This window comes from Aulostomus chinensis, chromosome 4, assembly GCF_037954235.1.
Source record: "Aulostomus chinensis isolate RoL2024-O1b breed Wild chromosome 4, RoL_Achi_v1.0, whole genome shotgun sequence".
NCBI lineage: Eukaryota > Metazoa > Chordata > Actinopteri > Syngnathiformes > Aulostomidae > Aulostomus > Aulostomus chinensis.
The window spans coordinates 16,214,232-16,229,942 of record NC_141323.1 but is presented as its reverse complement, the minus strand read 5'-3'; the positions used below and the strand labels follow the sequence as shown (position 1 = coordinate 16,229,942).

At 43.1% G+C, this 15,711-nt stretch overlaps 1 protein-coding gene across 4 annotated transcripts in view; it reads right to left on the bottom strand.

Moving 5' to 3' along the window:
• Positions 1-15,711, bottom strand: part of plxna4 (plexin A4) — a 248,351-nt gene that overhangs the window by 227,527 nt on the left and 5,113 nt on the right. Inside the window, exon 2 of one of the 4 annotated variants that reach the window (XM_086202084.1) lies at positions 14,677-14,812. The gene's annotated coding sequence lies outside the window, so the exon portion shown is untranslated. Of the gene's footprint in view, positions 1-11,256; positions 11,387-11,528; positions 11,945-13,293; positions 13,355-14,676; positions 14,813-15,711 lie in introns of those variants that run through there. The other 3 variants (XM_086202085.1, XM_086202083.1, XM_086202086.1) reach the window with 3 other exon arrangements.

The following is a 15,711-nucleotide window of genomic DNA, read 5'->3' as shown; positions in this document are numbered from 1 at the left end:
ACATGCAGACTCCACACAGAAAGATCCCGTGTCTGAGCCAGGACTCGAACCCAGAACCTTCTTGCTGTGAGGCAACAGTGCTGACCACTGCACCACCGTGCAGCCCTAAAAGTATGTCATTTCCCTCAAATGAAAAAAGCAGAGCGTCAAGAGTCCGTGCTTTTATTTAGTACTGAGCAAGTTTAGTTCAATTATCTGTAAAACACACATCTAATATGCTCACATATGTGCAAAAGCATGTTGCCCCCTTTATGTCATTTGGATGAGAAACGTGCATCTAGAATAGCGAAACTAATATTGGCATGAAGCCATAATAGCTAGTAATTGCAAGTAACTGTCAACCATAACCTCTTTGGGGACTTTTATGAAGATGTTGATGATGTCAATCTTAAGTGATGATTGCCAATGCATTTGTGTAGCAGATGCACGACGAAACCACGGACGTTAAGTTCATAATACACATTAATATGAGGCATATTAGGAATAAAGGAACAGCTGATCAATAGGTGCACTTATCTATTTCTCCCACACCGTTTACTGTGCTTTACTGCAAAGGAAAGAGCTCAACTGCTGTTAAATGATGTGTAAACTAGCAGGTCAGTAGAGGTGATGCCCTTGAAGCAGTAACAATTAAAGCATCTCAGCACATGGATACAAAAACATCATTTGAAAAGCATTTAGTGCTCATAGCAGGAGAGGACATATTCATAAAACATCAAACTAAAAAGTAGATAAGAAAAATTCCACATGCAAAGTTAAAAAAATGATATAAATGCAGCATTAAATCACCCTTTATTGAGGTGCTTGTGCGTGCATATGCAAGTGCTCATTTAAATATTTGGTTTAAAATGGTAAAAATGCATATATGAGAATTAAAATCCACAAAAAAGCTGAGAAAAAAATAGTTTTAACTACTGGACACTTAAAATGTGAACTTTTGACCAATTCTTAAGATCTCCGTTGATGTCATACAACCTCTCCACATGCAACAGCCACACATGACAATAGCACCGTGAATCCCCTGAGTAGTCCAGGCCTGCTGTATGTATGTTGGAACTGTCTGATTCAGAATCAAAAGCAGAAGCTCTGCCATCAATAAATCATTCTTCTTCTCCTTTTTTTCTTTCTTTTTTCTTTAACCTTTATTTATTTATGGGAGAGTTCACTGAGAGCAATACTCTCTTTTACAGGAACTCCCTGATCACGTCCACACAGTTACACACACATTCACACCTGGAAGCTGCCCAGTACAACCGTCTGATCTACTGGCTACTGGAGCAGCTGCACTGGAACAACTGGGGTTTCAATTGATTGCTGAGGAGAGTGTTACAAAATGCCTTGCAGGTCCATCTTACTCCTGAGGAGAATAGTTAGCATACACACACTCATAATCCTGTTCCTCCCAGCCAACTGCAGCCGGGAGAGAAAAGGACACGCTGCTGTCTTCAGCAGATGCTGTGCCGCGCGAATAAGTATTGCGGTGATTGGAGCGGAAAGAGAAATATGTAGAATAGATATAAATTCATGAGTGAGGTTGAGTTATGCTTCTGAAAACTAATTTAAAGAGATTAGTGTGCAGAATTCATTGTTGCTGTTTTTGTTAAATGATTGCATGATCGTGGCGAATAAGGGCGTATTAAATCTCCACGTTTTGAATTTAAACTAATTTGTAATACTTTTAAAGTGGTTATTGTGTACATAATACCCAGACAGTGACAGTGAATTCATAGAGCATGACTTTTCAGTACTTGTATTACTTCACAGTAACTCCTTGTAAATTATTTTTCACACCAAAATTACAGTAAATTACCGACCCTGACCCTACAAACTATGCTTTAATATAACGATTGCCATCCTAGTAATTGCTGTGATGTTGTATTTAGCTGTAAAATAGCAGTGTTTGACTGTAATGATCCATTTTTACAGTAAAAGTAATGTAGCTCTGTAGCTGGTGACTGGTGAATAACAATGAAAACTGAAAATGTAACCTCTTAACTGCGAGATTACCATCAGTTAGTGTGGATTTGGATTGTAGTCCATCACACTTATTGTTTGGGTCGAAAACTTGAAAGAAATATTAAATATGTATGCACACGTTTGTCTTATTTAGCCTTATACAAGAAGTCTGATATCAACATCATACAGGTTTCTGGGAGGAGGAGGAGGAGGAGGAGAAGGGGAGCCAAGTTTGATGGGATGAGGGCCATGATTTCATGATTCACAGACTCATAAATCCACGTCGTCATCATTGCGGAGAAGCAACCGACTCATTCACACTTTCTGGTGAATACAAACCACTGGTGATGTTAAAATGAACACGTCTACATCCAGCTGGTGAAGTGGCATCACTCTGTCCACTACAGAAACATTGTTATTACTCATAACTGTAATTACTTTTTAATCTTAGTCATACATGCCTGGGGGAGTCCTCAGGGTCAAATGCTGCGTACGGCTTTGTTGTGGTGAGAGAGGAGAGATCGCCGTTTTGCTCAAGTCAGTTGAGATTTCCAACTCTCTCTTTTGTGAGAGCCGTCTCAATCTCTCTCTGTAGTGAAAGTGATGACTTCCTACAATTACAATTTCAGAGAATTATTATGAAGAGGTTTGATTTGCTTGGGGGAGGAAAAAAAAAAGCAATTTCCCTCTAAAGTGGTAAGCCATTTCACAAACGAAGAGGTGGGTAAACTGAGTTCAGACAGGTTTACACTCCATTACATGGTTTCCCCCTTCCCCTCCTTCCCTCCAAACTGTTTGTCTCCCTTCAAACGGCCTCTCTGCCTATAACTCCATCCCTCAAAGCCTATGGCATAAACATATCAGACAAGCTTTCTAGCCAGCCGCCGTTCACAGAGGCAAGTGAGAGGATGCAAATTGTTATCCAGCGTCTTACTACTCGTCTCTTCTCACACACCCCCAGCCCCCCCTCCTCTCTTTCCATCTCCCCTGCTTTCGTCTCTCCACAGTTGGTCATGGCTGTTTTTGTACTTTGATTTTCTGCAGGCTTTACCTCATCACATTGCTTTTCCCAGAGACATGGAGAAAAACCTCTTACAAACACACACACGCACACACACGCACACACACACACACACACACACACAGTATAACTATCTGGTTGCCAGATTTGCCGGCGGGCCCTGAACAACCAAATCAAAGCTCAGCTGGAAGGAGTGCCATGACAATGCAGAACGGATGGACACAAAGAAATGGGAGGGCGGAAGGAGGGGTGAAAAAACCTCTCTCAGAACTTGCTTTTTCCACAGTTACAATTGTAGACTCAGCGAGAAAGAGGGCGAGCGAGAGAGGGTGGCCTTTTTGTGAGCCAACAGACGAAAAAACTCTGAGGGAGGATGCCTGATGTAATTCAACAAAGTGGCTCACCTTTTCTCTCCCATGCTGTCATGTGGGATTGGAGTTGTGCTGGTGTTTACAGCACCTCCGGTGCTCTGTTTGGGAGCCTGAAACAGGGTGGTGGTGTGTGTGTGTGTGTGTGTGTGTGGGGGGGGGGGGGGGTATTCTCAGTGCAGAAATGCAAATGCTTTGTCCTTAAAGACTGGACATCTTTTCTGTTGTAATGCTATTTGGAAAAGTCCCCTCTATTTTCTGCATATTTTTGTATTCATAGGACATCTCAACTGCGATGCCTAAATTGACAATTTTGGAAACTGAACAATGCCAAAATCCTAGGAAATTAACCATCAAAAGCTCCTGCAAACACTGTCTTGCATTTAGTCACCGGCCTCAGACGTATTGGGTCTGGTAAAGCTAATGTAACTTTAACTGTGGGCCCAATAATGTCACTTTTAATGTTTTTTTAAGGTGGAACAGTAAGCAGAAACTCAAGTTCCATGTATGAAGTCAGTTTATCCAAATACAACCTTTTTGTAAATCGGCTGCTTCCAATGATTTTGGAGGCAATTTCTGACAGCTCTGACAGATTCTTTCACATTGGATGTTTTTTTTTATTTCTGAAACTTCACTCTGGACTGCAGATGTGAGCTGCAGGACAAGCAGACTGCAACCCTCTATACTAGCCGAATTACAAACATGAGCATTGCTGCTTTGCCGTGTTATACCTCTGATATTTTTCTCTCTTTTTTTGAATGAATGAATTATAAAGTCACCGTAGGATTCGTAAATAACCAAAACTATTCATTAGTTGCAGTTTAGTTGTGTTTTGTGCTCAAAATCTAAATGACTGAGGTGGTTTGAGTGCCATAAAGGTAGAAAAGTGCATATAAATTTAGTCCTTTTACCTTTTTGAGCATTTCATATGGACACCAGATAAGCATCAAACTACAAACACTCTGCATGACTGTTTTTCAAAGAAAGAAGACCTGCAGAGCTTCTTGAAATCAAACCTGTAGCAAAAGTCATGGTAATCATGGCTAAGAATGTCATCAAGAATTGCCGCTTTTCTCCCACCGCAGATAAAAATATCAAAAGTGAATCTGAGTCTGTTTACTGCCATATGATCCACTAAAGTGTCAGCCCATCATACCTCCTGACTACCTGCTGCTATTTTTCAATGCCAAGTAAGGATAATTTTTGTAGAGGGGTTCTCAGTTGACAAATCATGTTGCCATAGGAACACGGTTAGTGGTGTGGGTGGCAGGTAAGGATAGTGCGTGTCACTATAGTGGAAGGATTCAGTCGGTCTTCCCTACAACAACAGAATGACAGGGCTGCATCAGCTATCAGCATCATTTTAAAATTGTTCTTAAACCTAATTATCGTCACAAGATGCGAGCGAGAAAGCAAGGATGGCGAAAACCAAATTTATATGCCGGCGTTGAAGGATGATATCACGCGTGAGTAAACAAGGTTGATGATTCACCCGTTAAAAGCAAAGAAAAATACGTTCGGTGTTAAAAAAAATAAATAAATACATTAAAAATGTCACGCCCGAGCATGAGCACCACTTTCCTGGCAGCTTTAATCACAGCAATCAAAAATCAATACCCATCAGTGATGAAAGTCCGAAGTGTAGCCAGAATAACAATTGAAACACATTTTATTCCAGGAGAGCAACAAACGTCTCCACAGTACTTGGCGAGAGTCGGGCCCTGGCTAAGAGTCAATGACTGCATTTGCACAAATACGAGCAGTTCCAAATCCCATCAACAGAAGAGAAAAAAAAAGAAAATTCTCAAGAAAAGGCAAAATCCTAAACTCAAGAGGGAGTCGCGCACAGAAAAGAATAACATGAAAACCCCTGTGTAAGCCCTGTTAAATCTCTCCGTAACATCCCCAACATTATACTGCTAGACTATGATATATCCGGAGGGGAGGGGAGGGGAGGGGGCCAGGAGAAGGTGGGGTGGCACAGGGAGGGGAGGGTATTACAGTAAAGTAGATTCTCCCCCTACCCACTGCCTTCTGGCAAAAGCACAGCAGGGGTCCTCCCTGAGCCTGCTGTTTCACAATTACTATGGTAACACTGCATACTGATGCCCCCTGACACCGATGACACTCGGAGCAGATGAGAAGTGAGAGAGAGGGCAGGAAAGAGTGGAGAGGGTGAAAAGAGTGGCGAGACATATCATTAACTTCAAATCCTCCAGTCATCCAACAGAGGATCCTACCTAAACAATAGTATACGGGAAAATATAGTCATCGCACAGCTCATTTCTCAGTGTACTTCAGAGTCAGCACTGCTCCGATCAGCTCCTATAAAGCTCCATCTGTCAATCAACTACACTTCAGTGGGAACAAATCAGTTTCACTAACAGCTCATTTTGTAGATGTCATATTAGTTGTATATTAGACGGTATATAGAGAATATCACATAAAGCTGGCATCAGTCTGCAGGGTTCACGCGCACACTTTTACCAGTACATTTCCATTTCAGCTGCATCTTCTAAAATATGTTAACGTGTCAAAAATCAACCAAAAAAAAAATGTGTACACAATTAATGTATACTCCAGGTAGGTATTTGTGAAGCACATTTTTAATGACTTTTCAGGGCAGCAGCGAGGGTGGAGCAAAGATCAGGAACTTAATAAAACAGTCAATGTCCTAATTTGGGGAGAAAACAAGGCAAAAAAAATAAAATAAAATGAAGTTTCCAGGCCTGGAGGTTACTATTTTCACATTCCAACCACTTTCCCAGGTTTTTCATGACCGTCTGAACTCAGAGTGTAGATCAAATTTTAACCCTGTGGTCTTTTTCTCTGTATTACTGAGAGGTGGTGCTTGGAGTGCTCACATTCCAACAGAAGTCCCTGACACAGTTTAGCACGAAATTGAAAAAGTTCAAATTTTCTCAAGTACAACACTCGTCAAGGTTAAAAAGCAGGGCAAGGACGAGAGTGGTGTGCCAAGAGTGCTACTGTCACTGATGTGTGTTAACCTCCTCGTGTCCTAGAGGTTGATCTGCAGATGCAAATGCGGCGCAGAGCGGTGCGGCTCGCCTTCACAAACCCCTCCCTCAGGATGGATTACAGGAAATAAAAAAAAGAGCATAGTTATTATGCTGGTTGCAGGTAACATGATAAATATTACATGATAAATATTTATATGGATTAATGAATTGTGTGCGCATGCATGCATGCATACGTACGTACTTAAGCATGCAAGCCCATGCTTCTTTGAGACAGGCAGGATGAAAACAGAATTAGGGGCCTAATCCTTGCGACGACTTATGGAGCAAATGAGAGAAAGCGAGTGGGGGGAAAAAAATGCCCTAAGACCGTCTGCAATTTTCTCATCATTTCATGCATCTGAAACAAAACTAATTTACTGCTTGTCATGCTCGACTTGGCACACACAAACATAAGAACCAATATGGCACAGCGTGTCATCTGCCGCTGCATCAAAGAGGGCTGTTTATATATCAGACTCACGGCTCCATATGAATCATAGAGACCTGGGAGAAACATTTAATATGGTCTTATCAAAAGCAGCACTCTGGCAAACCCACTGATATGCTGATGCCTTTCCATGTCTTCCCGATTGCCATCTAAAACATCAACATGGAAGCACCAACATAGGTCATTCCAATGTCACAACAGTGGGGATTTTTGCTTCCCGACCCAGCACACTAACAGATAAAGTTCTGTGCTTGGCAGCTTAGAGTGAGGAGGAAAGATATGGGACGAGGGAGCTGGAGGCAGAAACAGTCAGAGGGAAGGAGGGATTGAGAAAGAAGATGAAAGGAAGCATGAGAGAATGCTGGAGGGAGAAAATAAAAGGAGGTGATATAGTAGCATGTACATGTATTGGGCCCTATTATAAAGTCACGTGACAGCTTAATAGGACTCCAAGGCTGCCAAGATGAAAAGAGAAGTTCTTAACAGCATGATATATGTTCACACATACACTATATAGTTTACATACAAGTATGCATTGCCTCTGAAGGTGCCACACATATGTTGAGTAAACTACTCTGTGGGGAACAAAGGTTGCCGTTGCACAGGGCGCACATTGATTCCTCCCCACTGAATTTGTACGGCCCATTGTTTGGAGATCCTCACTTTAGGTTTCAACATCAATATGCGGCCCTGTGGTGCATTACCAAAGGGTAAACGACATACTTGTAAGTAATTATTCTCTTAATGTAGCATAGAAGCACCCCCACCAAATAGCAATCTAGATCAAGACCATCAAGACGCCATTCAGCCTCACTCTCTTTTTAATGAAGTGTCATCTAAAATATAATAGACTTGGAATCTTACATCACACGCCAAGGTCAAGTCCTCACAGACCAGATAAAATATATGCAAGTAAACATACGAGACAACTCTAACTTAAGGACAATAAATTGGGCCCAGCTGATACAGGATGTTTGGGTACCAATATCAGGGAGTTACAAAATTCAGCATTTAACAGTCAAAATATATCTTTGACTCTTTTTTTGGGGGGGGGAATTGATCTGCCAACTGTGTTTATCAAAACTTATGATAAAGTCATGGAAGCGGGATAACTTACAGTACATGTGAACTTTTGACCCCTGCACCAGCCTGAATTAAAGTTACAAGCCTGTCTGCACACAGCATCAGTAGCTAATCACAGAGTAAGAGGGAGGTGAAATCTGACAATATTTGGATATTTTTACACGAAAAAAGCAGACTAATGATGCAATGTGATGCAAGTATCACTTCCTATAACCACTAGGTGCCACTATGACTCAAATTGAGCTCGTAAGTCTTCAGGTTGGGACTCTCACCGAAAGTGTGAAGTCTTTAAAAAGACCATGTGGAGTCCAGTCACTACAGTTTCCTCTTCTATGGTGAAATATCAAAATTAGCCACCTCGCCTCGGTAACACAATATCCAATCACCAAGTTTTTAATGCATTTCTGATCAAATTCAAATGGATCCAGTCAACCTACTACAATCTACAATTGCCACCAGGTGGCACTATGACTAATCTGCCCTAAATTTGAATGGATTCTTCCACCATTTTTGTTGAAAATCAACTGGGTTGTTTTGGGGTTTTTTTGGTGTAATCATGCAGAGAGAAAGAAAAATGCCACCAAAGCGATGAGAAAATAAACTTCACCGTCCAAAATGACAGTGAAACTCTTCAGTGAGATTTAAATACTTGTTACCCCAAGCATCTTTTTCTGAATTAGGTTCAGAAAAAAAAAGTCAGACAACAAATAACTTTGCTGATGTTATCGGCAATGCCGACATAGCGCTCAGGCTCTATCTGTAACACTACTCAGGTTCAACATAAACCAAACACCAGTATCACTTTCCGAAATATTAAAACTACAAGTAACAATAGTAGTAGCACCCCTAAACATCTAGAGTGTAATCCTCTCCCAGTGGTGTTTGGTGGCAGGCAGAGGAGGTCTGGTTGGACACCCGCCCGTGTCTGGTAGTCCTGTCACAGCCTCAAGGGGTGTGTGTATGTGTGTGTGTGTGTGTGTGTGTGTGTGTGTGCGCGTGGGCGTGTATGTGTGTGTGTGAAACATCAAGTGTGAAACAGAGCAACAGAGAGAGAATGAGAACAAACAGAGAGCGCCATTCAGGTCCAATCCACAGACTCATCATTCAGTCAGACATGACGATACGTGTCTGTGACCGGAGTATTCATGTAGGGCTTCGCCAGGCCAGTCACAGATGCTTCATTCACAACCACACACACACACACACACACACACACACACACACACACTTCCGTTTCCTACACTGCTACTGGGCATTTATATCACTGGAGAGAAAGGTTCTCCGATCCCCCTCCCCATTCATATTCATTCACAGCTAAACCCCTTGACAGGAACACATTGCAAAGCTCATTCTTGTAAGTGACCCCCCACCCCCCAAATATAACTAATGTCTTCAGTGCCAAGGTTGGAGTGTGAGTTTATCCATTAGCTAGCCATAACATTGACAAGGCCGTGCTCTCTGGGTCCAAACTTGCAACCGTAACACTGGCTGACAGACAGGGGGTAGTATGTCAGTGTGAGGTGCTTACAGGCCGATAAAGGCTGCTGCTCCAAATCCCGTATAGGCAGGACTTGACGGACAGCCCGCTGGACGGGGAGGAGAGCGCAAGGATGAATAGTTGTAAGGCTGAGCTGGAATTTGGTGAGAGGACAAGGAGGCAAAATGAGATAGGATTATCAAATACCCCCCCTCGCCTTTGAGACCTTCACCACACACACACACACACACACACACACACACACACTAGCAGAGTTACACAGTAAAGCTACTGTAGTTTTCAGCCTGTAGTTAACTTTCACAAAAGGCAGCATTTCCTCAACAACTCAGAAGGCACAGACAGTTTAGTAGTAACTACCAATCAAACTGCAGCTTCAACCGTCCATACAGAAACCTTCTAATGACTCTGACTGTAGCAGATTCTCAAACTTGCAAACAAATCCAGTTATTTTCCTACCCCTGAACATACATTTCTTCCTAAATCGTTTAGTTATCCAACAATGGATGATTGCACTATCTCTCCACTGCATCAGCCTGTGAAGCCACACTGCCCCTCGTGGGTTTTCCAATATATAGCCCCAAGTGGGGAGTGCAGGTGGATGGAGGAGCAGCAGAGGCACTCAGTGGAAGGCTCTGCGTTTTTCCACATAGCAGCTGCTTTCTGTGCATGAGGTGCAAAAGAGGGAAGGGAGGTTGAGGAAGGAAGGGAGGGAGGAAGGAAGGGAGGGAGGAAGGAGCAATGGAGCAGGCAAGAGAGAGAAGTGTAAAGCTGCCTTTGGGTGTCAAGGACCTCCATCATCACACTATACGGCTGATGCTGAGGCTGCACTACCACGCTGCTAAACGCATAGAAATCAGCTGCAACAACGTTCCCATTCACATGAAGACGCCAGGAAATAACCCGCAGCAGTGCTACAGCAAAAGGGGGTGACTAGCCTCGTGAAGGAGGGAGGGAGTGATAACAAAGATACATATATTAATGAGTCCGTGGTGAGGGAGGAATCATGGTCCGCTTAGCTGACTTTTGTCTTCCTGCCTAAATAAAAGTCACAAAGTTTGTCTTACAGTCAAGCGTCTTTGACCTTAAAATATCAATAAATATTCTGAATATATATGTGTGTGTGCGTGTGTGTGTGTGTCTCTCTCTCTCTTTAAGACAAATTAAATCCGACATGGGTAATAAAAGGTCAATGAAATCTAGGTGATAAAGATCCACTCCAGAGAAAGCAAGCACTTCCTGAGGCGCCTATCTGAGCCACATCGGTCCCCTTCGGAAGCTTTGGGAAGGATCGCAGCGACACGGGGAGAGACGAGCCGCGGTATTCTGCATTTTCTCCGAATCTACACGGCACATGGCTCTGAAAATACGGTCAAATAAGAGGGAGGGCTGAGGATTGCGCCACTGAAACTACAGGAAATTCTTCTTCACGCGTGAATAGTTCATAAAATATGCAGAGCGCGCTTTGAAAAAGCTTGATGAACTTTAAGAAAAGTGAAGGGTTGTTTATTTCCACCCTCCACATCAGTCTGTCAAGTTTCACGGAGTTCCGTGCAGTCGCCAGACCCGCGTCTTGTGGTACTGCTGTGGTCATACCAGCCATGACTGAAATCCCGATTCAGAAGTCTAAACGCCTCTAAATGCCGGTTCTGATTATCCCCGAAGACAACCCCACGCGGATTCCCCCGAAGGCGATCTTCTCCGTTTTTAACCTTCAGAGTTGAACCGCTGCGAGACGCAAACGCGCTATTTGGGGACGCATCGCAGTGGATGAAGGGCATGACTGATAACGGAGCGTCAAACGAACTGAATTCCAGCGATACGAGGTCCCAAGTGAGATGAAATAGCAGGTCGTTCAACTCCACCTGGATCCAAATGGACTGTTTCGGATTGAAAGCCGCCTAAATGGTTGGAGTGCGCAGAGCGGGCATGGCGCAGCTGGAACAGGTGCAACACGCCTCCCGTCACCTGGCTGCTGCAGTGGCAACCTCTCTCTCTCACACACACACACACACACACACACACACACACACAAACAAACACACACATGCACTTCATAAAACTGGCTAGAATGTCACCACAAGCTTCACCCAAAAATGTAGAAACTGTAACTGTGACAAGCTTCTTCTTCTCTTACCTGTAATCTATGCAGATATCACAGCCACAGCCGCATCGACACTGCGGATAAGAGGCACGTCCAAAGCAATCCCCAACTCCGTTTACTGCCCCCCCTCCCCAAAAAAAATGAGAATATCCTGATCAAGAGGATTGTCCACTTTAAATCCCCGGTAGAGTTAGAAGGCGTTTCCTGCACATGAGAAAGAAATAGCAGCAGACTTCCAGCAGAAGCAGCGGCAGAAGCATCCCCGATCAGCAGGACCCGACCACGGCGCTCTGAAACCCGGGAGCCGCACCTCCCATCCCCGGCGAGGAAGCACTTGGTATGCCGTTGGAAAAGCCGCTGCGCCGTATGGGATACCGCAGGAGGCTGAGCTTCTGTGTGCGTGTATGCGTGTGTGAGTGTGTGCGTGTAGTAGAGATGTGACTGAGTGCGGTGCTCCTGCTCGACTGAGGTGCCGGGGGGTGCTGCAGCGAGTGCGAAAGAGAGAGAGGGAGTGCAGGAGAGAGAGGGATGCACAGCCCGCCTGCCTGCCTCGGAGTTCCACAGATCTGGACTGGAGATGTTTTACAAAACGGTTTTTCATGTGGGGGGGGGGGGGGGTCAATGACAACAATAGCATATTATTTGGTTGTGTTAATGAACACTATTATACATTAGGAATCGTAATAAGTCAGTCGATCACCAATAACAGTGGAAGTTTGCACTCTTTCACGCACCCGAGAAAACAAGACCACCAGATTAAATGAAGGTTTTATGCGGTGACGGTTCCCTCAGCCAGGAGAAGCTTTATAATAGAACGGGATTTGGCAGTACCAGAGGGGGAATTTACACAAATAATACATGGTTGAAATGATCAGATCATCGGATTTGAATATCTAATCAGAGGATCCTATAAAGATCGAGATTAGGCAGCATAATTATGACACTTTGCATAGTTGTATCGGATTAGAATCTGCATGCTTTTTTTCTTTTTTTTTTTTTTTTTGTTCTTCGCTGATCTTTTAACAGGCTTCAGGAAGAGTGCACCCCCCCCCCCCTCTTCCCTTCACCCATTGATGCAATTAATATTCTAAAAGCCCAATTATGTAATCAACTCAATATGGGGGTGCAGGGATAAAAACGTTTTCATGAGATATGATAATAAACCCACTCCTCGTGGTCATTACGTAGTCAATTGAGGCTCTAGAACTTCAGATAAAGACTTAAATCGAGCTCTGTTGATGCGAGGTTTTATTTAAGGACAGGACTAGGCAATAGACACACTTAAGAGAAGTACAATCTTTTCTTTCTTATTTTTTCGGTGCGTCTGCACGTGTGTGTGTGTGTGTGTGTGTGTGTGTGTGTGTGTGTGTGTGTGTGTGTGTGTGTGTATGGGGGGGTCCTTTTGATGAGGCATCTATGCTCGCTGCAGCATCCTCTCCCTCCCTCCATCCAAAGGGCTCTCTGTATGTGTGTATGCGTGTGTGCGTGTGTGTGTGTGTCTAGCTTTGAAACACTGCATCAGAGCCCCACCTACAGGCCAAAGAAACCTCACATCTATCAAATACTCCTCCAGGACCACTTTAAAAAAAAAGTATGGTTATGTTACTCTAAAATTGTGTGGATAACCTTTATATGAACCTTATACCATACACTCGTGAACACTTTACAAATGGGCCCAAAGGAAGTCAAGATAAAACAACAGCATTCATAATGACCCTCGTGAATATTCATGAAAAAAAACATGAAACAGTTGCTGTTTAACACCTGTATCAGTTTTATGGATACAAACAGCACTTACCTGTGCCATACTTGTTGTTGGGGTGGGTTTTCTTTTTTTTCTTGTCGGCGTTGTAAGTGGCACTTCCGAAACAACTAAACTCACATGATAACATAGAAACGTGACCGTGGGACTGATAAGGAGCCGCTTTTACAGTGCGGAAGTACACGCTCCCGCAGGTGTTATTGATGACGTTAATTAAATCGCTGGACCCAACAAAGAAAATAAATCTTCATCAGCGTCGTTAATAACGCCTGTGTTTGCTGTGACTTGTCAAAGTAGCCCTATGAAAATATTCTGTGGCAATATTCGGTGATAAATGGCTTCAGTGTTACATGAAACAGAGTTAAGATTCATTTAGATTTTTTTTTTGAGGTGGGGGGGGGGGTCTTTATGTCAGAGGGATTAGTGGGATTTGTGATAGCAAAAGGAAATTATGTCCTTTTTTGTGGCTTTGTTTCCCACTTTACACCAATTAAAGGTGCACTCAGCGTTGTATTTACCAAGCAAAAACAGAGCACGCTCGCCCCCCCACCCTGTTTCTGTAAATGTGGTGAATGCCCATCGACATGGAAAGTGGACCTGTGCTGCGCTAACGTCGCTAAGGTGAGTGAGCAAACTCCAACAGTTCCGTGTGTCAATTAATATTCTAAGTCTTTATACAGCGTCTTCACGATATTAGGTTATGAGTTACAGCTGATATATTTAAAATTATTTTGTTAGGTTATGAGACACCGCTGCTATACTGAAAATTATTTTATGAGTTTATGCGAAAGAGACACTTCTTGTTTGTCCTTCCTGGAATCGATGCTAGTGCTAGCTAGGACCTATAAAGTAAGCTAGAAATAACAAACTATTACACTGAAAAATGGCTCATGAGTGTCAAAGCTACTATGCTACTCAATCAACTCTGCATATTCCCCAATGTATACACGCGCACTAACCCCCCCACCCCCCCAACCCCAACCATTTTGTCAATGATTGGCTGGAATGTGGTTTGTTATGTTTATGTGCACATCCTGTGCACTCAGTATTTGTTTGCCCTTTGTTGTCTCCAGAGACCGGACTTTTTCATAGTGGATTCAGGGGGCAGGCAGCTAGCAGATCAAGGGGAGACGATTTGAGACAAAAATGAAATTGCGTTGTAACCATGCAACAAGGCTTAGTGCACGTTTAATGTGTAGACAACATCCATCTCAACTTTGATAACAAACAGCTGTAAGCGCAGTGATTGTTGCGAAAAATCGTGGGTTTTCAGTGTTTCCATGGCGAGGTGTCGAAATATTACATTTTGCCACCTCAAGATGTCAAATAGAAAACAAGGTTTGATTTACATCAAAATTACAATGCTGCCTTCACAGGATGTACAGTGACATAATAAACAGCGTGTGTTGCAGAACTCACCTCCCTCCCTCGCCCTGCAGAATAACCACACTCTCCGATGCCTGCTAGGTTCGAGGGCCTCATCACTGCTTGAAGTTTTAACACAGGGCCCCGATCGAAAAAGTGACAGGGGCCAAAAGTTCACATGCAGAGGTATCTATGAGCAAAGACAATGCAAGCAAGTGTAAGCTTTAATCATCACAAGCTAATTTTTGCAGGAGCCAGAGGAGTTCCAGTGCGTGAGTTCCAATGGCGCCCCGCTGCTTTTGTTTACGCTCACTTAAAGTTATGAGAACATGCTGGAATTTTGTGTTTGCTCATGGTGGGGGGAAGGGGGGGGGGGCATAAACTACTCTGCATGAGGTTGATTATTCCAAGCAAGTCTTTGGAAAATTTGGAGCTTCTGCTTCAATAAACAATAAAGTTACTGTGGGTGTAGATGAGATGCATTTGTGCGATCGATGCTATCTCCCATCAATCCAATTTCGCAACAGCGCCTTTTAGTAAACAAATACAAACAAGGAGGTTTTTAGGTCAAAGAGTGACGACCTTTTGAAATTCAATTGGCAGGATAAATTAAAAAGAAACATCTACATGTTTGGAGGCGGTCCTATTTTTCTATATCTCCTTGATAGTTCATTGATTATGTCAGATCATCTCCTGGAGTCATTTGAAGGATCAACAAACCTAACTGCTAGCCCGGGGCTACGTCAACAATCTATGGATCACAATATCAGATAGCTTTGGAAGCACAGCAAATCAATGGCACTGCAATCTACAGTGACAATAGTTATTCCTTGAAGGGGTCAGGATGACGTGACCTTTAGAAATGAATGTTAAGGTCACTGGCGCAGAGCAAACATATCCGGACCAAGTCTGTATGATTACAGTTTATCATCCGTCTGCTGCATGAGTATATGAACGTAACTTGAGATTTTTTTTTTTTTTTTTAGCTTATCGTACAACTTTATCACATAGACATGTACATTTATATGCGTGTTAGAAATGGAGTTAAAAAATTCCTCTGAGTTACTTTCTCCAGTTTAGTGCAAAGAC